Raw genomic sequence first — 21,422 nt, 5'->3', positions numbered from 1 at the left:
TGGTTTTTGTCCTGCCATTTACTGTCTGTAACAGTGGGGCTGTATTTGCTTCTGACTGCAATTGGTTGAGGTTCACATACAGATATGGGTTCCATAAAAGCAGAATAGAGCCCTCAGTCTGGGTGTTCAGAGCTGACTCCCCCACCTTGGTAAAGCTGATGTAGCATTGCTTTCAATTTAATAATTCAGTCATTCAGTGGATAAAAGAAATAAATTGAGTCCTTCAGCTTTTAGCTCTCCCGGGTCTTTGTTCTCATTTATTGCCTTGGAGCACACCTTGTCTGAAAATTGCTGTTACTCCTACGTGAATTTGCAGAGCCTTTCAGGGCACAGAAAAGCAATCTCAGAGCAAATAATGGCTGTGGCTGTGCATGCACTTAGGGAAGGAGAGGGCTCTGGCTGTGCCTGCCCTGCTTCCCAGCAGAGCAGCCCCGGCAGCAGAAACGCTGCTGGGCACAGAGGGGCAGCAGGGCTGCCGAAATTGCTTTTACTGAGGAAACATCAAAGGACAAAAAGCTTCCCCCAAAGCCAAACTGCTCCTGTTCTGAGGGAAGGATGATGACAACAACTGGATACTGCTGTTTCAAAGCTTTGAAACGTGCTGCCTTTACACAGAAGATGAAACCAACACAAAGTATGTGCTGAGATGGAAGAAGATGCATATCCAAAGATTTGAAACCAAATATTTGAGCTAAAATAGGCAGAATACAGGAAAAGGAACAGCTTCAGTTTTCCTGTGTTTATAAATCACACTTCTCTTGAGTGCAGTACCCTTCACAAAGATTGTTGAAGATGGGATAGAGTATGTCCTCTGCTAAAATTAATGAAGGATCTCAGACCTCCATTAAATACTTAATGAAGGATCTCAAACCTTTTAATTTTGAATTTCTCCATTTCCTTGGTTTTGTGGTTTTGTAGTTTTGTCTGAAAATATTTGATTTGATCTGTCTCTTCAGGCTTTGAATGGAGGCATTTATTTTTGAAAAATATGTAATATTTCTCTCTTTTAGTTCTCAAGAAAAGAAGAGCTCTCTCTGTGAAGATAAGGCATACTTTCAGTTTTTCGGTCCATTTTGCTGAAAGTAAAGTGAGTCCAGATGGGTGTATCACACATGTACCCTTTTTTTAGTTTAAGCCCTTCATTTAAAAAGTAGCAGTTAATGTAGTACTGCATCTCTTTCTGCTTTTCATATGCTTCTAAAATTTTTATTCTGGAACAGAATTGATAGACTATCCTATATGTGAATAATTACTCTGGGGCAAATTAATTCTGCAGCTAAGTGTTGTCTGTTCCAGTTGCTACAGTTTAACACATCAGCAGACAACACCTGAGTCACTGCTGAGCTTGTGAATGCTTCAAGGTCTGTCACAAGCCACATTTGTGTTCTGCCTTACATGTGTAGAGAGGAGGAGCCTGGCCAAACCTGTGTGAAACCAGGCACAGAACACCTTTCTGTTGATAAACAGTAGCTTTCTGGGCCATGTCCAAGTGTGAAGTTACCTGCAGTTTGGTTGAAATTAAAAAAACCCGAGGATGACAAATGGGGTGATCAGCTCCAACTTCTGCAATGCCTTGCTTTAATAAACACCATAGGGATGAGTGGAGGCTGGCTCTCAGAGAAGCTTGTTCTGACCTGGGGTTAAAAGCCTGCTTTTTGAGCTAAAGATCGACCATCCTGCAGCAAAGTCAAGTCCTTGGGGCTCCATCTGCAGTGAGATTTTTGGCATCTTAGCCATTTCCATCGAGCCGAGCCCATGGTATGAAGGTCATGTGCAGTGGCAGTAGAGTACCCTGAGCCAATGGAGCATTCCTTCACATCCCTCCACAGTGTCTGGAATTTTATTAACAGCGTATGGGCCAGACCCATGCTGAGCAGAATGATGCAGGCATCTCCAGAGAGCCATCAAGGATGGCAGAACAACACCTTGCACTGCTGTGTTCTGATCTGCCTCAGAGGGACACTTCATCTGTGTCCCTTTGTGCTCCCTTTGCCGTGGAGGTGATCCTTGGGCATGACCTACCAGAGGGAGCAGCTTCCTGAACTCCAGCTGCTGGAAACACTTACTGCCCTGCTGGCTTCATCACTGGAAAGGGGAGCTGGAGTGCCTCAGACCCCGAGGGCAGGCAGGATGGGGAGCAGCTGGCGACACCATGGCACTGCCGCTGCATCAACTGCTGTATCCCAAGGGATGCACGAAGGCCAGCATTGTCTTCTCCTGCCAGGGTGCTCCAGCATTGCTCAGGGATAAGTCTTGGTTCCTCCCAACAGGAAATTTTGTACAGGGTTACAGAGAGAGGAAAATGGAGTCGTGTCTCACCCACAGTCCTCAGTGCCTCTGATCACACAGGTCCCTTCAGAAACTTTCTGCCCTACAGAAACCCACACTTCTGCTGTCTCAAAAAGATGGTTTTGCATGTGCTGTTACAAACCCTTGAGATTCTTCTGCAAGCAGCATGGTGAAGCTTGTGTGGAAAGCTGTTTAGACATAGCTTACAGAAAAAAAAATAGAAAACAACCAGATTTTTTCCCCTGGGGCTTCAGTAATGTTCTCAGTAAAGCCAGGAGACATTTCCCATCACACTGGATAAACCGTGTGAACTGTCTCCTCCAGATATGCTCCAACTTTTTTAAAAGCAAGTAGAAAAATTTGCAAACATGCAAGAGAAAGGATGTGCTGGTGGCCCCGCCCTTCTGCCTTGGCTCAGTGATTATCGCACACATACACAGCCAGGAAGCATGAATAAACCAGGTCAGGTCCTTCTTTGCCTCAAAAGGATTAAACCCCACAATTCTTGCTTCCCTGGAGACTGCAGACTACCTTGGCAGGGGGGCCCTTTCTAGACTTCAAGCTAAAGCTCAGCTGCTGTGCAGAAATGAATTAAGATAATCTGTAGACAAGTCAGCCTGATGGCAGCTTAGCAATGTGAAGCTCAACTGGCAGGAAGGAAACTTGCTTCCATGTGCCTTGGCCTGTGGATTGCTGTGTACCATGTCTAAAAGCTAATTTGTGTAGCAACAGTCTCCTCAGGCTGTGATTTGAAAGAAACCAGGGTGGCTGCTGCTGTGTTTTTGTACAGTCTGATGCAATTATGTAGGTGCTGAGAAGGATAAATGCTGTGGAAACCCACCAAGCTGCTGGGTGCTGCTCAGGTTTACACATCTCCCTGGTACTCAGATGAGCAGGGTAATTTAAACTCAGGTCATTTTAGATGGGCATGAGCACAGTTTGAGGTTAGGGTGTAGCTGGTTCATGGTTTTGAGGACCACAATCTTGGATTTAAGTACCTGCATCTCATCTGGACCTGAGGCGTCCAAATTGCTGAGACTGTCCACCAGTGGTGACCTCAACCCCGAGGCCACTCAGTGGGAGCTGTGGTCAAAAATCACTTAAGTGCATCTCAAATCACACTCCAAATTTGAATCTTCATATTGCTCCCTGCTGACAGTGAATGGGGCTCTGTCTGTGCAGTCAGAGCCAGCACCTGGGCTGGTACAGCCAGGCCAGTGCTCCAGCAGGAGCTGAGAGGAGCCTTTCTGCCCAAAAGAAATCTTTTCCACACAAACTGTAGATCATGGCCATGCAAATTCAAAACCAAAATAGAATTGCTCTCTGGTGCCTGTTTTTTAACAGCAGGTGATTCCTCTCAGCTTTCCCTTCTATTTCTCTGTGGAAACATATTTTTTTCCCTTTTCAATTTGTTTAGTCAAAAAACAATTTTCTGTTTCGAAACATGGTGCAGTGAGAAAGTTTAGTTCTCCCATATGTCTTCCAGTCAATCCTAATAACTCATTTCTAAATGCTCACCAGCCACAGATTGCAAATCAAGTATTAACAGGACAGGCAACATGTTGTAACACTTTCATTTATGTTTTGAAGAAACCTAAATATTCCTTGGCAAAAGATGGGTTTACCTTTGAAACCCTAATAAATGACCAAAACCTATAAACACAGCATATGTGTTTATAGGTTATGTGTGGGCATATATATATATATATGTATATATACTGGTTACTGATGTGAAAAAAAGATACATGTGCAGTAGATTTATCTATCAAATATTAAGTTACTAGTCCAGAGGCAGAGACAAATTGCCCCAGTACCTGCAGTAGCTTTGAAGAAGGGAGATAATGTGAAGAACTGAGCATATCCTGCATGGACCAGATGTCAGAATACACAATTTTCTGATACAGTCAGTAATATGCCAAGTTAAATTAACAGCTTGTACATGATGTCTTGGTTTCATGCTTTCCCATCTCTGAGGAGATCCTCTGGGTTGGGTGCAAGACGGCTGTCAAATTTCCAGAGCTGATTAAGAACTCTCACTTCTCCATGGCAAAGGAGCCATAAAACCTAGGATGAGACTTAAATATGCAGAAGAGAATGCAGAGAATGTGGCTTATGGAAAAACTATGTTGGGTTTTGAGTTGGCAATCATTTTCTTACCACCCTTTCCTTTTCCTCCCATTTGCTATATTTTTCAATATACTTTGCTTCATACAAAGTGCTAAGAATTTCAGGAAAAGTATTTGCAAAATGCACAGAGACCACTAAGTCTCGATTTAAATGTATTGAAAATAAAACCACAGCCAACTTCTGTCTCATCTGTGAGTATATTTACAGGGGTGTGACCATTGTCTCAGGCCCTCTCTTTTTATTGCACGTGCCAGAGTTATATTGAAAGAAAACAGGTAGATGATTAGTACCATGCTCAGTTGTGCTGTGACATTATCTGTGGGCATATCAGATGCACTATATTTATATATATAGATGCACTGTAGATACACTATATTTATATGGAACAACACTCACTCATACATTATGAATTCTGTGAGAAGAAGCCATATCACCAGGAGAAAGTAGCATTTTTAGAAGCTGTAACTAGCACAGAGAGTCAAATGTGGGTTATTTGCAGTACAGACTGGGCAGAAGAGGCAAAATTCATGATGAATGAATTGGTTATTGGTTATTGCTGCCCAAATAGAGATAGCTGAGATTTCTATTTTCTTTCTTGGAGATGAGCCTCTTCTCAGTGTCTTCAACATCACAGAGCTTGCTGCTAATGCATTGAGAAAAAAGAAATCAGTCTTAGAGAGCTTAGGGATAGGGATTGCTTCAGGTTCAGCAGCACTGGGCTGGCCCCAGCCCCAAGACCCCCGTGCTGCCCATCCTTGTTCCTGCAGTGGAGCTGTGCTGAGGAGCCACCTGGCTCCACACCAGCCTCACACTTGAGAAGAAGTAACATCCCCTGCCTTCAGAGGCCAGCAAGGACCACTAAATGTCACTTCAGCTGTCTGGGATCTCTGGACACATCTTCTCTCTCAGTAACAGAGCAACACCTAACAGTGTGTGCTGCTCTCACAGAGCCTCAAGCTGTCCAAGTGCCCATGATATCCCTCAAAAGTCCTGAAAGAGCCAAAATTACAGCAGAGCTATGTTCCTTTCCTGAGACCTCCAAACAAACACAGATCCTGGCAAAGCCCTCACTGGTGTTCAGCTCTAGGAAGTGAATTCTGAAGTGAATTCTCTTTGTAGCTTTAATTGCAGTTTAGTTTTAAAGTGGGGAGCATGTCAGGCAGCAGCAGGGGAGCATCTCCAGGATGATCCCTCCTCCCAGGGTGGCGGGTCAAGGGGCACCAGCCCTCCGTTCAAACAGGGTCTGTAGAGGTTATACTGCTGCATTTTTTCCCTTTAACTCCAATAGCAGAAGCAGGTAGGTTGTGCTGCTGCCCTTCTATGTTTCCCTGGCTACCACAGAAATGTGATTGTTTTACTTTCCCCAGCCTCTCCTCAATAGTTATGTAAAGGAACAGCGTGTCCTTCAGCTGCTTCAGCAATCTGAAGTGCTAAAAATGCAAAAGACCCTTTTCTGACAGTCTTTTGTCTTCTCATGCTTCTGGGTTTGCCATTATTAGAGACTGTTTTTTTACCAAGCACTAGTTTTCAAATGAATTGTGGTTTTGTCAACTCTACTGATATAATGATTTAGTACAGAGCACTGCCCAAAGGGTTAATGGTGAATCTAGTTTATTTACACTGTTGATTGTTGGTAGCATGTGGGTTTGGGATTTTTTTCTTTTTTTTTTTTTTTTTTTTTAAGGGGGGGAAATAACTGTAACAGTGAGATAAATCCCAATCAAAACATATCAGTAAATACTGCATCGTGGCAGTAACTCTTCAGGGAAACTAGAGGGCAAGCTTCTAAAGTACTTGGAGCTCTCTAAACCTGCAATTAGGTATCTCCTCAGCTTCCCAAAGAAACGCTAAGTGCCTCACTCCTAGGGACTTGCATGTTTAATCAGCTAAATGCTTTCAAAATACTGCCCCAGGGGGGCTCAGGAAGCCTGCTGCATAAAAATAATAGTCATTGCTGTGTGTCAGCAGTCAAGCAGCTCCTTCTGTAAGTCTGCTGATTATTATACCCAATATAACTGAGCTGTCTTTTGCTTATCCCTCCATTTGCCTCAGATTTTTGTGCTATGAATTGTTTCTTATTGTGTGCTAGAAATCACTGTGGGCCAAACAGGGTTTTATTATAATTGTTGTCATTATTGATATATATGTGTGAGTATTGCTCAGCATCTACATGGGGCTTGGCTTCTGACCCATTCATAAAAATAATTATTCACTTTCTATGAGTCAGTCTTTGAGTCTGGAGGAAACTGGGTATACAGCTCATTTTTAGAGCTTGTGGTTGTCAAAATGAATCTTCAAGGGCAGCAATAAAGTGTTTGGCATCACACAGCTGAATGAAGGTGCAGGTCAATGCAGCAGGAGGCTGAGATGAGGCAGAGGCTGAGGAACCAGTTTGAGAATGCCAAGTTTATGTTATACTGCAGATTTAGGCCCTGCCCTCAGCTGAACCACAAGGGAGCAGGAATACCTGGGGTTAAACCATACTGTTTAAAGTTTAAAAATATAGGATTTCTCCTCTGTTTTGGGAAACTATGTCTAACAGGTTCTGAATGTTAGGAGTGTTGAGCAGGGTTTAGGGTTTTTGAGTCTGTCAGACCTGAAATTGCTGACCCTTGGAAGCCCCCAAAGTCAAAGGGCAGCACCAGCCTCCTGGGCAGCTGCTGGGGTACAAAACTGGCCAGGTCAGTCATGCTCAGGGTTCCATGTTGCATCAGGAGAATTGCTGAAAGCCAAATGTTTCCATAAAAAGTTACATTTTCAAAGCACAAAACTTTCCCAGTGGAGAAATGTTCCATCAGAAAAATGTTGGCCCATTTTGACTCTTGGCATACTCTAAGGTACAAAAACTCATTGCATTTTAAATAAATTTCAGCAGCCTCAGCCCATGCCAACTCTCAAGCAACAAATCAAGCAAACTTGTCTTTTCCTCCAGTAATTATCCAACCTGATAATTCTCTTGTCATTTCACCTTTTGCTTCACTGAAGGAAGAAAGGGTTTTTGCAGTACACCAAGATGCTGTTTGCTTCTATTTTCATTGCCCTGGAACTTGAAATTCATAAACTGTCATGATATAAATATATATATATATAATTAAAATCCCAAAGTAAACATATACAAACAACCCCCCAAATCAATTACCTTCAGGATAAGACTTCATGATCACACTTTGTTTTGTAAAACTTTTTTTTAGCATAATCATTTCTAAAATCAACATTAAATGTGCCTATTTTTCAGGGACAAATGTAAGACAACAGTCTGTCTTGCCAAAGTTTGAACACGTGGCTTTCGAAAGTCTAACCAGTCAACACCCAGTGCTTAGACCTTTCTTCTCAACCATCAAAGTTGCACAAAAATAGAAAGTATTTGCAATAAAAAATGAGTGGCAGAGCTAGGATCCTGGACAATATGTGAATTCTTATGGGTAATGAAATAAAAATCTTCAGACAATATTAAAGTCTGATAGGAAGTGAAAAATCAGGCAGTATGGAAGGTAAGGGTTAGTGTTTATGTGTTTGTCATTGCACATGAATTAACATACTGTACAGTCTGCCTTATGTTGTGTTGCCTGAATTTTATGATTCATAACAATTTTCCTCATACCATCTCATAGCTACAAAATTTTGCGTGGGTACAGAACAAGCACAGCAATGCAGAGTCATCTTTTCTACATACCAATAAGTCTCTGAAGTAGCCTACCTCACTTTAAGTATAGGGGAAAGAAAACTTGGTATTGATATTTTAATATTTGAATATGAATAATACTATAAGGCTTCATGTTCAATCTTCACTGATTAATTGATGCTTACGTGAGCCATTTAGCAAGTCAATATTATTTTAATATGCGCTTTTTATCATTAAGTTCCTCATGTTTTTTTGAGAAAGAAAAAGCCACTGACTCCACAAAAGTCAGCTGTCAACAAAGATCAGTGGCACTTTAGAAATGCCATTAGTGAGGGACTCCATAGGAATCAGCAGCCAAAGATTTCACTTTCCACAGTCTTTCTCCCTGCAGCTCTACCATCTCCAGCAAAAATAATTTCTTAACCTTTTGCTTGTCATTTTTTAAATTTAAAAAATACAAACAATATTCAAGCCCTTCTCTGCATGTGAAAACCATGCAGACATGAGGCAGTGTTGCTTAGCGCTGGGCGTGTGTCTCTGGAGAAAATGCCAGCTTATCAGGAATTTTAAGTGGCAGCCAGCATGACAATAGCAAAAGACATGAGCATCCAGGTGTGAAATCATAGAGCCTTTCCAGCCACAGCATTTTGCTGTGTGATAGGTTGCATTTGGATTTCTGAGACTGTTTCATACATAATTTCAGGTAAAGCTTTAATATTTGATTTGAAGAGCCAGCACAAATGAAGTGCCAGGGTAAAAGAAGTCCAAGGCCAGTGCCTTCCTTCAGAATCTCTTTTGTGCAAAACAATTTGAAAATCATCGTTCATAATTTAATTATGTGGCACAGTTGTGCATTTTAGAGTTCATATGGCATGAGGCAGCACAATCCTGAGGGTGATAGCCTACCCCTGCAATGGCTTTTTTTGCACTGTTTGAGGGCCTACAGTAAGACTGCCAGAAGGATTCACCTGGAAGAGTCTTTGCCCTACTATAAAAATGTCAGTAAAAATACCATCATCTTCCTCCAAATTGCAGCCTCCCAAAATCAAATATTTTTCTAGAAAAACAAAACTGGGTGGCTTGAATTTTCCCAGAAAAGCAGAGAGTACCTAGGGTTTTACAGTTTCCTGAGAAGGAATCCCAATTTTTAAACTGAATCAGTCACTTTTGTCAAGAAGCTTTGACTTGTTAGATTTCCAGCTCTGTCCACCCCAGATAACATTTCTAAGTACTTGCGACAGCTGTTGTTCAGCAGCTTCAAACCCTTGGTGCTGTGGGTCTGGTGCCATTAGGATCATTATGGAATTTTACAGTCCAAGCTGCTGGAGGGTTTTGAAGGCTGGGAGATGCCTCACCAAACATCCTCCTCCTGTGCCAGGCACAGCTCCTGCTGTTGGGTCTCTGTGCTATTGCCTGGCCAGGGCCTGCCTTCCACAGGACAGAGAACAGGCAGAAAGGGCTTGGGAGGTGCAAAATGGCTTTGGTCCTCCTGATTCTGCTGTCCTACGTGGGATGTGAGAGGGTTTGGAGCTGTGATGCCTCTGGTGGGTTCATCACGATCCAGCCCGAAGCCTGTGGCCCCCACACTCACAAGTCACTTTTGAAGCAATTCAGGAATTCTGTGTTTTAGCTGTATAATAATTTGACCATGTTTGATCCAAGTTACAGAGTTCAGTACCAGTAATCATGTTCTTGCCTTTGTACTTCAGCTGCAGACAACCTCTGAGGTATTTTCCCCACGTCAGCTCTGTGGTGGGCTGCCAAGTGCTGGCTGCAGGGAGCCTCTGCAGCAAGAGCACTCACCACCATATACATTTTCTCCTAGCTGGAAATTTTGTTTACAGAGACATGCCCTGCCTGAGAAACCCCAGTCAGGCAATTAACTCTCAGAGGGTGAATTTCATATTGCATCACCACTCTCAGTACAAGAAAGATGTCCCATTGTTTTAAATGTCACGGCCTTTTTTGACTTCCTCTTGTAATATTTTTGTAGTTTATTTTGGATTTTTTTTGTTAGTCTGTTTTCCGTACTGAGTATTTTACTAATCATTATTTTATTTCTATTAGTGCTTTGTCTGTCCCTTCTGTATAGATCTTTCTCTTGTGGACATCACAATTACCAGTCCACAAGGGCTCCTAGCAACCTCTTTTCTTTTTCATGCTATGCCACCACCCAGGTGCACTGCTGCTGGCTGTTTTCCACCCTGTGCCTGCAAGCAATTGAGTGGTTTTGGTTATCATTGGAGAAATCAATAGGATTTGTTGCACCTCAAAGGAGGTAATAAATGCTTTGCAGGATCAGCCATTAGGCTTTGGCTGCCTTACTGATGTGATGAATTTGCTGCAATGGTAATTACTGGAGTTTCACTGTCTGCTGTTATGGAGAATGAAAATTAAATATAACTAAACTGTCCAAGAAATCCCTCTCTACCCACCAACATAAACTTCTTGCTATGTAAGCTCTTTAAGTCATTTGGCTTCATTAACTGATTATTTAGATGTACTTGCTAATATGGTCAGGATGATACCTGACAGCCATGACCAAGCTCTTGAGTGATGCCTCCACGGGAAACAAATGTTTTTTAACACAGAGATTGTATAGGTGGAGGAGAACCACTTAACATAGACTCAGAGAACAATTTTCCCTATATTGATATATAATTGCACAGTATAATAATTGTAGGCACACACCTGCATGGACCTAGCAGAGCTTACTAAAGTGCTGGAAAGGAAAAGCTTTTTTTTTTTTTTCTCTTCAGAAGACACAAATTTAAAAGGTAGAAAGTGCTGCAGCATAGTTCTCATTAACAGAGGTAAAAAGAGCCACTGCAGCTCCTTATCAACAACTTTAATCACAGCATATGGTATATGCTGCTTAATCTTTGCTAGCCATTATGAATCACAAATGACCTCATACAATCCCAAAAGCAACTGAAGATGGGTCTGCAAAATCTTTTTATAGGGGTGACACTTTAAGTTACAAGAATTTGTAGTGAAAATTTAAAGAAAAGCAGAAAATTAAAATGAAAACTTGAATTTAATGTGAAGTAAGCATTTGTTACAGCCACTGTGCTTTAAAACCTATACAAATATGGAGAGAAAATGTAAAGGATAGCTCCAGAAAAAGTCATTGCAGACGTAGTAATGATACTAATAACAGAGAGTATACCAGAATTTGTATAGGGTTTTCTTTGTAATAACATTTCAAAGTGCTCTGCATAATCAGTCCTTTAAAATTGTCTCTTTATGAACTACTCAGATATGATACACTTCAAGATATGCTTTGCCAGCTTTAAGAAACTGTTGGTTTTTATCTTTATAGACAATATATTTAAATCAGCATTTGTAGTGAATCCATTAGCTAAAAACCCCATGCTCATCAGAGTTCTACTTCATGTAAATGAGAACTGGCAGCCCAGCATAATGTTTTAGGCAGCTTTCTCAGCCAAGAAATACCCAAACAAAAGTAAAATTATAAGTGGTAGGTCTAAAGAGATGTGGAAGTTCAGAACACATTTCCATGCTCTAGAGGTTGTAGACTTTGTAACTCACTACAAATCCCAAAAGTCTTGAATTAGTACTAGTCAAGAGGTAGGGATATTTGTTTATTTTTCAATAGAAATGCTGGTGTCTGAGAAGAGGTTCACTTTTGAAATTTCTATTTATTGTAACATTTTGGACCACATACATGTGGCTCATCAGTATCTGGGTTGCACTTAAAAATATATAAAATATAAAAATATAAAGAATGACAAGTGTCATGTCTTTATAGACATTAGGTCTTTCAGAGAACAAAAATTTAGAATTCATGTTGATCTGAAAAATTTCTATTTGACAGCTGTATTTCAGAACCACTGAGAGAAATTGTGTCTCTTTTGCAAGTTCCTTTGGTGTCAAAGCTTTGTGTCAGTGCAGGTAGCAAGAAATTTTGATAGCAGTATAACAGGAGAAATGTTTCCACCTGACTTTCCCTGTCTTAAATAAAGGGGTCTATTGTGTCTGACTAGACCTGCTGTTACACAGCACTCGGAGCTGCAGCTCCTTTGTGTGCACTGCCAAACTGCAAACAGTGAAAGGGTCAAAACTGTCCTTCACTCCCCATGTCACACTGCCTGAGATGCAAATTAGAGAAAGAATGTATGTATGTCAAAAGGAGCATGTGGCTTTCAATAAGTTCTTCATAGTGAAGATAGCAGAGTTTGTTATTAAAAAGATTCTTGCATTTTGGTGGAAAATATTTTTTGCCTAGCATTCTTTGTCAGAAAAATTGAAAGAATAAAAATTCTGACCTTTCTCTTTTCGTTTTGAAACCCTGCATGTATGTGTATGTGCAACCTACAGTTCCATTTGCAGCTGTTTTCTTACATATTTTTTATTGACTATAGGTAAAGGGAAAAAAAAAAGAGGAGATAAAAGTAATTTAAAAAAAAACCCGAAGTGTTTATCTTTCCAATATTTCACAGGGACAATGCCCAGAAAATATAAATGAAAGAAAACATATTTCAAAAGCCATATCATATATGCTCAGCTATATGAGAGTTGCTCTCATTATCCTGACAGAAATATAACAAATGTGTTGAAATGCTTTGTAAAAAAAACATGCAGGAAAGCATAGTTTAATTTAAAGTAGGATCTTTCATTTAGTCAACCAGATATCGTTGGAAAGGAGTCAAGGGATAAACTCCCTCCCCTTTGCAACTTAAAACATCTCTCTGGCATCCCATCACAGCTTTAATGTGTTAACCTGGAGCACATTTGACTTCCTGCTGCTTCCTCTGGCATCTGTGTGGACAGTGATCTCGATATGATATAAATATTAAAGCATGGGAGAAGCTGCTTGTAGCAAGTGCTGCCCATCAAAGGGAAGTGAGGAGAGAGGAATAAAGCACATCCACTGGCACTCCAGGTCACTGTCTGCAAAAGGTCAAGGCTTTTACCAGATGTGTAGGGGAATTAGAGAGTCTAAGGAGATAGTCTGGCTTTATTTCACCTTGACAATTCACCAGAGCAATGAAAGGAGACATGTCCCTGGATTCACCTTTTGTCCAGGTTTTCCTTCTGTAGAGCAGTGTGTTTGTAATTCTAGGCTAATTCTGCTCCAGACTCACAGACATTCATGACCTCTGTCCCCTTCTTGCTTACTGTAACTGATACCCTTTTCATTCCCAGTGTGCTGTTTGCTGGGAATGGCCAGATGTCTTTCAAATGACATAATGGGAGTAAAACTCTTTCCTAGGCCTCCTAATTCCATAAGAAGTCATTACCTTCATTTCCCACTGGCACTTCTGAAGGGGCATTTTTTAACCCTTTTTATCAATTTTTCCAAATGGTGCAGAATTTTCTCCAAGCAGCCATACCTGTTGTCCGTGTGCAATGCACGTGGTATGTAAGAAACACTTTCAGCTTGGAATGTTTAAAGTGTGGATAACCTAAATCATGATCCACAGCCTGGCTAAACAGCATGGTGAGACAAGGGCCAGAGCTCCAACTGTGAACTCTGTCTGCTCACTGATAGAGAGCTCCTTGCTGCCTCTTTTTGAGGGTTGCATTTATGACTGAGATAGTGGTGAGTAAGAGATCTATAAATGGGTTCTGGTGAGCAGTAAACATCATGTGGTCGTTCACTTTGGAAGCTTGTTGAGTGGGAGGCATTTACTGAACCTTGGTGCACTTGTTATAATCACTGATCTTCTTTAAGTGCTAATGTCTGTTTTCTCCTGTGTAAAATTACTTCTTATAAAAGAGGATGCCTTAACAGAATTTTGGGGTTAAATACATAATGAACTATTGAAATAAGGAAAAAAAAATTAGTGCCCACAAATGTATGGTCTTTAATTAAATAATAGTAGAACCAAATGTAGTCATTTTATTGCATATATGGAGATACAGCCAAAATCTGGATGGATTTCATGTTTCTTCTTGTTCAGCTAGCATGATCTCTAAGAACAGAAAACACTAACAACCAGAATTACTAGTTGTTTTTTTTAAATAAATATTTTATCTGCTTGCTATTAACTGGTTGGGTGTTTTCAGAGAATAAAAGGGAGATGCAGAATTAAGAACTGTAATTTTGAAAAAGGAAAAAAAAATAGTGAGATTTTGCAATTCATTTCTTTATTTGCATTTCTTTTTGCAGTTGCATCTGTGTTGAACAGCACAAACATTAAATATTTTATTATATAAAAAACAGCTACTGTTTTTCCTCTGGTCATAAACCTCAGGGATCCAGTCTTTTATTCCAGAAGCTGACACTGGCATCCAACCAACTGCAATCACAGCTTTGCAGATTCTCAGTCAGGGAATGGTGAGGGTCTTGAGGGCTAAAAAACCCTCTAATTCCATGATTCAAAGTGTTCCTCAGCATGTGCTTATGTCCACCCTTAATCAGGATAACATTTAAGCATTTTCTCCCAAGTATATTCTTTTTTTCAAATGGCTGAGGGTTGTTCAGTGCAAGGTCGATTGGAGCAGTGAGGGAGTCTGGTGATAACCTGCAGCAGCTGAAAGAATCACCACAGAACATAACTGTGGGGATTATTAATGTACCATAAGCAACCTATTTTTGAGTTTACAGCCTCCCATTGATCTCTGGAGGAGTTAGTGCTCTAAAAATAAAGTGCCTTTGGGAGCTGGGACAGGGAGAATTGCAGCTGGCCAGTGGGAGGTCTGAGTGGATTAGAGCATCACAGGGAGATAATAGAGGGGCCACTGACTGCAAAGGGAGCTCAGGTAGTAATTATAAGCAACCAGAGAGCAGAGAGTATACCCGAAAGAAAGATAATACAGCTACCAGGTGTTAAAATAGCACCACTTGCAAGCAGCATACTTTAGACAAAATTTGAGAAAAATTGGCTTGATTTTCCTCAGTGTCTGAGCCCTAAGGAAAGATTTATCCTCATGGCAATTTGATATTTGCTTCTTTTGAATGGCAGGTGGCACGGTCCTGGGGTTTTTTTGTTTTGTTTTGTTTTTATTGCTCCTCCTGCTAACTAGCTACTCTTGTGGGCACACAGTCTCCTAGCAGGCTGGGTTTCCTTTGGTTGGAGCTGCTGTGTCCCAGTTGTGACTGCAAGAACTGGACACAGCAGGCATTCTGGTCCATTGCCTAGTGAGAGACCTGTGTCATGGAAGGGGGAAAGAAGAGAGGTGCCTGCTTGGCTGGGTGGGATACAATGCCAGTTTGGACATTTCATCCCTGAGATCATGGAGGTATTAAGGGATATTAATATTGATTTCAATGGGAGCTGAAGGTCAAAGGTGTGGGAACTGTGAGGAAACAAAAAAGGACAAAGAAGTATTTGAAAAAATGGAGCACGTGACCGAAAGTAATCCCTTCAACGAGATTACTTGTCTTATTAACAACACAGTAATATTGTTTATAATACCTGGCTGTTTTAGTTTGTAAACTCACTGATAGCTCCACAACCAGGAAGGGCAAGAGGGGCCTTGCTCATAGCCCATGAATCCCCTCAGAAGGATTAGCCCTCATGAGTAGAGGACAGCTTCCCCTGGGACAAGCAAAGCCTCTGCCAGACTTACAGACTGCCTGAGCCTCAAGACCACCTCAGGAAAACATTCATTTCAGTGTCCTGCTCAGACCATTGCTCAGGTCATTGCTCATGGCCATGTCCAGTCAGGGTGTGAATATCTCCAGGAATGGAGTCTCCACAACCTTCCTGGGCAACCTGGACTAGTGTTTGACCACCTTGATGGTAAAAGAAGTTTTATTTCCTATTTAGATTAAATTCCCTGTATTTTCATTTGTGCCTGTTGTCTTCTTTCCTGTCTCTTGGCACAGTGAGGGAAGTCTGCCTCCATCCTTTTTGTACCCAAGGGCTTTGTTCCCATCTTCTTTGCATTACCACAGTCCTTGGGGGCTTGATGTGCCCAGCACAGGATGGCTGTCATTAGGAGCTCAGGAAGTAAGGAAAGGCTAAAGTACTTAAAGAAGATAAGCATGGAGCTCCCATGCATGGCAGATGTCTCCTACAGGGTGACACCTGCAGAAAACACAGCCTTAAATCTAAGATGCTGAATCTGCTCCAAAGGTACAAAAAATTCTCATGTAATCTTAAAACCCAGAATGCTAAATTACAGCTGTCCATCATGCCACAGTCTGCCCACAATGTGTTTGGAAGCAGAACCTGTCACTGGCCTCTTTCAGCAGAAGGATCAGAAAACACTTGTGATGCTGAGGACCACACTGCGCTCAGATTTGCCTGCTGTGCCCTGCACTCTCTTTCTCCTGATCCCAGGCTTGAGCCCTTGAGTTCAGTCATAGCCAGCAATGTTTTATTCACATACCACATGAAAACAGCCACCCAGTGATACTCAGGAACCGGCACAGAAGAGTTTGAAAGAGAGAGGAGAACAATCCTGAGTGCTGAAGCACGTGGAGAGCTTGTGTAGGCAGGAGGTAATTATATAGGACAGGATTACATGTGCGTGTGTATCCTAGGGAGCCATCAAATACAGCCCTAAAGCTGGGTTTTGTTTTTGAGATCAGAAAGAGAAATACCTAAAATTACCTGACTGGAAGGAAATTTCAGCTGAAACAGAACAGTGCATTGCCTTACTGAGCCCAGCCACGAGACAGCAACCTCGTTTGACTGCTAATGGCCACAGAGGGTGTTGGAAGCATAACATGTAACACAGGTGGTGCTATGGCTGCTTCACTGTGGGCAATGACACCTTCTCACTTCCTTTCAAGACAAATTAATTAACATTTGACTTCTTTATTTAAAGGTTGCCATCACTTTCAAACAGTATAAGCCATGTAGGGTTTCTCTTAATAGCACCTCTCTTCTCGAGGGAAGTGTTTCTTCTGAAAGCTAAGCAATCCCAGACTTTTGAATGTCCCTCCACTGTTTGCTCAAGTGTGCACAGTCTGCATGTGCTCAGAAGCACAGCAAAAATTCCCTTCATGTAACACATCATGAGATATAGAAGGCTGTCTTTTTTGTTCTGGAGGATTGGAGGATTTTTTGTTCTGTCCTGTGACTTTTTGTCTGGTTTGTAAGCACTTGTTCAAAGTTCATGAGTTCAATAAACCTTAGCAAAAGCAGACATATTCCTCTACCTCAAATACTTATATCTTAGCTGATTAGACATATGCTGAGAAAGTTAGCGTCTTGACCTTTTTAAAGTTGATTGCAAAACCTGTTTTCAGGTTTTCAATATTGTGCTGTCTGGAACCACTGATATCAATAGCAACCATGGTATTTCTTAACTTCAAAGAGAACAGAAATAGGCCCTAAACTGGGCTTCAGATTAGCTGTGACTATGCAGGAAAGAGTCTCTGTAGACAGGTCAAAGGGAACTGCTCATCACTCCCCAGACAGAAGCTAAGTGTCCCACCAACCTTGCTTTAGATAAATAAATAAATCAGTGGGATTTATGAAAAGAACACAGAAAATACTTTGCTACTGTGTCTAGAATACTGTCCTCAGAGCTGCTCAGCCATGAGAATTAAAGCAGAAATAGGGGAGAAGTGGAGCTGTGACAAAAGTTGTTACAGGTAGATATATGCTAACAAAAGAAGAGGAGCTGAAAATTCCCCAGGACTATTCAGTTTGGATGGAATCTCACCAGAGAAAACTCTAACGGGCAGAACAGAAAGGGCAAGAGGAGAGGATAACCAAAGCAATTAAAAAAAATTATAATGCACAGACATATATATGTATATATCCATAAGTAGTACTGAACGGTAAAATTAAATACCACTTTGATTTTTTATGAAGTGATGCAACATGGCCACTTGGCAGGATTTGCCTCCTGTGCCTGCTGAGGCAGTGGCAGGGCTTTCCTGGGGCTGGGTCCCTCGGGCTCTGCCCAGCTCCCTGCCCACTGCTGGATGGCTGAGATGAAATGGGCAGCGGGGTGGGCACAGCCCCAGCACCCTGCACCAAGGCTTTAAAGGCCTGAAGTCTCGACAGAATCATGAAATCTCACCAGACAGAGTTCTGGAGAGTAGGTGGGAAAAGCTAGTGGATCACAAAGGTTTGTATTCTCTGAGTTTGGATGTAAACAAATGCTGTCAGCAAAGGAAAATTTGCAGGTGCAGGGAGTGTCCTCCCCCTCACAGCTTTTCTGCATCATCTGAAAATACCCGTGGGTGCACTGATAATGATTAATTCCTGGTCTTGTATTTGTTGCACAGGTCTGACAAGTGAAACTGAATGGATTCCAATGAGTGGAGAAAATGTCAAATATTTTATATATTTGTATGAAGACTATGAACTTCCCAGCTCTTCAATACCCCATAGGAAGTATCTTCTTTGTACATTTATATCAATGCTTTCTTCTTGTCCATTTTGTTTAACATAGGAAAGTAGTGCTGAAATAAAACAAAACAAAATAACTAGCAATGGATATATGTATGTGCAGAAATGATTTTGACCTGAGAGCAGGGAGTAGTGTAATTTGAAGTTTGAGCAAAAGTAGAAAAAACTTTTAAAAATTACATCATTATTTTCAATTAATTTGGTTTCTGTATTTTTGAAAAATATCAATGTGTACAAAAGAGTTTTTAAATGACCTCTCAAAATGCAGAATAAATGAGGAATGTAACATCTTTTGTCCTGTTGTGAGTTCCTAGTTACAGAAGAGAAATCATGTATCATGTGTAATAAAGGAAATGAAAATACTAAAAGCAATGTTTTTCTGGTGAGCTGAGCTATATTCTTCTTTTGTTGTAGAGACAAATGTTTCTTTTCCTCCAGAATCTAAAATGCACTGCTGTTTTGATACTTATGCATCACCTTTATACAATGAATATACAAGATGTGAGGTAGCTGACAGAAACCTGCAACCTTTATGCAAATAAACAGTAATCTAACCTTGATGGAACATATTCATGAATATAGCTTGAAGGATCATTATCTTCAAAAGCTCAAATCAAAAGGGGACACTGGAATATGGATGCTGGGCAAAAGTAATGTGTGATCACAGCACCTCTTACATGGAGTGATTAATCCTTGATGCTTGTGTTGTATGGACTGTACATAAAAGACTGTTTGATGCATATTCTATTTTTGGAAATGAGATCTCATTGTTAGAGAAATTTAGTATACTGTGTCTCCTTGGTCTCTTTTATGTTACTTACTGTAAAGGATATGAGGAGCTGTTTTTAATAATATTCTTCTAATGTTGATTTAAACTCTTCTACATACTCTGAAACTCTCTGCCTGGCTCTTGTTTATTCAAATAAAATAAAGATAATTATTCTGGTTAGAAAACAGATTTCAAAATGAATATTACTTACAATGACATCCATTTAATTCTTGGTTGCTCTATCAGATAATGCAAGAACTAACTGAAATTATTTTTGTATTTTAAGTGTCCATATATTTGCATTACTTTGTACAGGAAATTAGAAAGGAGCTGTACTCTCTGCAGCTCAATTAAAATGACATTCTTGTATTTTTTACTTTGAATATCTAATATCAACATTGCTTACTATCCTTCTTCATCCTTATATGCTCTGATTTCCCTTAATGCATTTCTTGGAGGTGAACATCCCTGAAGGACAGGTTGAAATGGAAGTGTCAAGAGATGGAATGCATCAGGAGCACCTTTCATTTACATCCCAATGAGATTAACATGTCTATTCAATCGAAAAGGAACCATTTTCCCCAACACTGCATCATCAGTCACTGATATTAGACTGCATTGTTCCACCAGTATGGAAATGATAAAAAGGAGAAAATACATAATCCCTAGATCCAAAAGCATGCCAAGGGTGACATGAGTCAGGGCCTTGGCTTTTGTTTTCTTTACTCACTTAAAAACACTAATTTCAGAGAACTGGGGAAAGGTAATGCCTCATTTCCTCCCTCCTTTTATAGGTAGGAAACTTCACAGTGGAAATGCCAAGAGATGGAGGGAGTTGTGGCCACATCCCAGTCCTCATACCTGAATGTGTAGGTGAAAGAAAAAAAACCCATCCCTGACAGAGAAGTGTGGTTCTTTTGCCAGATTTCAAATCCTTGCTTCCAAATGGAGGGGTACCACCAGGGGCCACTGAAACATCTTCAGAGCAGGGAGGGACCAGTCAGAGGCAAAGAATACTTTTTCTGAGCTTTGTTTTTATTTTAAATGAAGATTTTTACACTCCCTTGGGACTGACAGCTAATGGGAGTGGGGATCAGTCAGAACCCTGAGTTAAGTCTTTGGACTACAAGAAATCCTTAGTAAAACATGAAATTATCAGCCAAGTACTAGGAACAAAAGGAAGCTGTGAAGACTCTCTGTGTCTCAGCTAGAAAAGGGTTTACAACTGGACTGGACCTTCTTGTGCTAGTGAGGTTATTTTTCATCTAAGCCATAGGGAAGGTGATGCCTTGGGAAGGCTGACCTGACAGAGACTCGACAGGGCTAAGAGAACAAAGTAGGTATTTATTAAAAGGTCTTAAAGGATACACTTTGGGCAGAACAAGAGCCTGGCCAGGGCTTCATCCAAGATGGACCCAAAATGTACAAGGTCTCACACTTTTATAAGTTTTGGTCCATTTGCATGTTGGGGTTAATTGTCCAATTACAGCTCCAGATTAGGAAGTCCCATCCTTCTCGTGTTCTCTCTTCAGTCCACTGTTGTTTGTGCTTTTGGGCCTGAAAACTTGGAACTGTTGTCCTTGGTCTCAACTGGAAAAGGATTGTTTTGTCTCACTGCTCTGTGAAGAGAGCTTACTAACACGGAATACGAGGCTCAGAACTACACCCCTAGGCAGCACAGAATCTGAGAAACATGAAAGCTAAAACTTAAGGCGTCAAAGGTTCTGACTCTAGGGCACACACAGGTCAGTGAAAGGCACCCCAAGCAACTCTGCAGTCTTGTACTTCGGGCATGGGAACTTCTATCCCTCAGATGTTTGCTTTTGGCACAAATTTAGGGAAGGATTCAGGTCTTACAATGAAGAACAAGCACAGAAATACATAATAAAAGATCATACTAAAATCGTGCCCATTTCCTGTGGTTACATGGGAGTCTCTGTGGGTATGAGCTGAACTCACAGGCAGTGAGTTCCCTAATGACCACCCCTAGAGAGTGGAGCAAGAGGAATGGCTGCAAGCAAACACTTCCAGCTGAACCAGAGAGAAAAGCTCCCTCCACACCTGTCCCTAACCAGTTCAGAGGGGACCCATGATATAAGGCAAAATACCTGGATTTCAGTGTCATCATCCCTGTCACCAAGCCTTGGACAGGAAAGGTGGGGGAGAGTTTCCTTTGTTAACTCCCTACACACTGCTCTGCTTTTTTTTTTTTTTTTTTTTTTTTTTTTTTTTTTTTTTTTTGGTCCTAATGCAGAAAAAGGAGATATTGTTAATCTAAGAGAAATTGCTCAACATTGTTGTGTCAACATGTTCTGTTAGAAAAAACAGAAAT

The 21,422-nt window shown here is 41.0% G+C and overlaps 1 protein-coding gene across 1 annotated transcript in view; it reads left to right on the top strand.

Annotated features, from left to right (window-relative positions):
- The window catches only part of SMPX (small muscle protein X-linked), a 40,503-nt gene extending 21,112 nt beyond the window's left edge, over window positions 1-19,391 (top strand). Inside the window, exon 5 of the mRNA XM_063393571.1 lies at window positions 18,198-19,391. The gene's annotated coding sequence lies outside the window, so the exon portion shown is untranslated. The remainder of the gene's footprint in view (window positions 1-18,197) is intronic.
- Window positions 19,392-21,422: the final 2,031 nt, after the last annotated feature.

This window comes from Prinia subflava, chromosome 3, assembly GCF_021018805.1.
Source record: "Prinia subflava isolate CZ2003 ecotype Zambia chromosome 3, Cam_Psub_1.2, whole genome shotgun sequence".
In the NCBI taxonomy this organism is placed as follows: Eukaryota; Metazoa; Chordata; class Aves; order Passeriformes; family Cisticolidae; genus Prinia; species Prinia subflava.
This window is presented reverse-complemented; position numbering and strand designations above follow the sequence as displayed.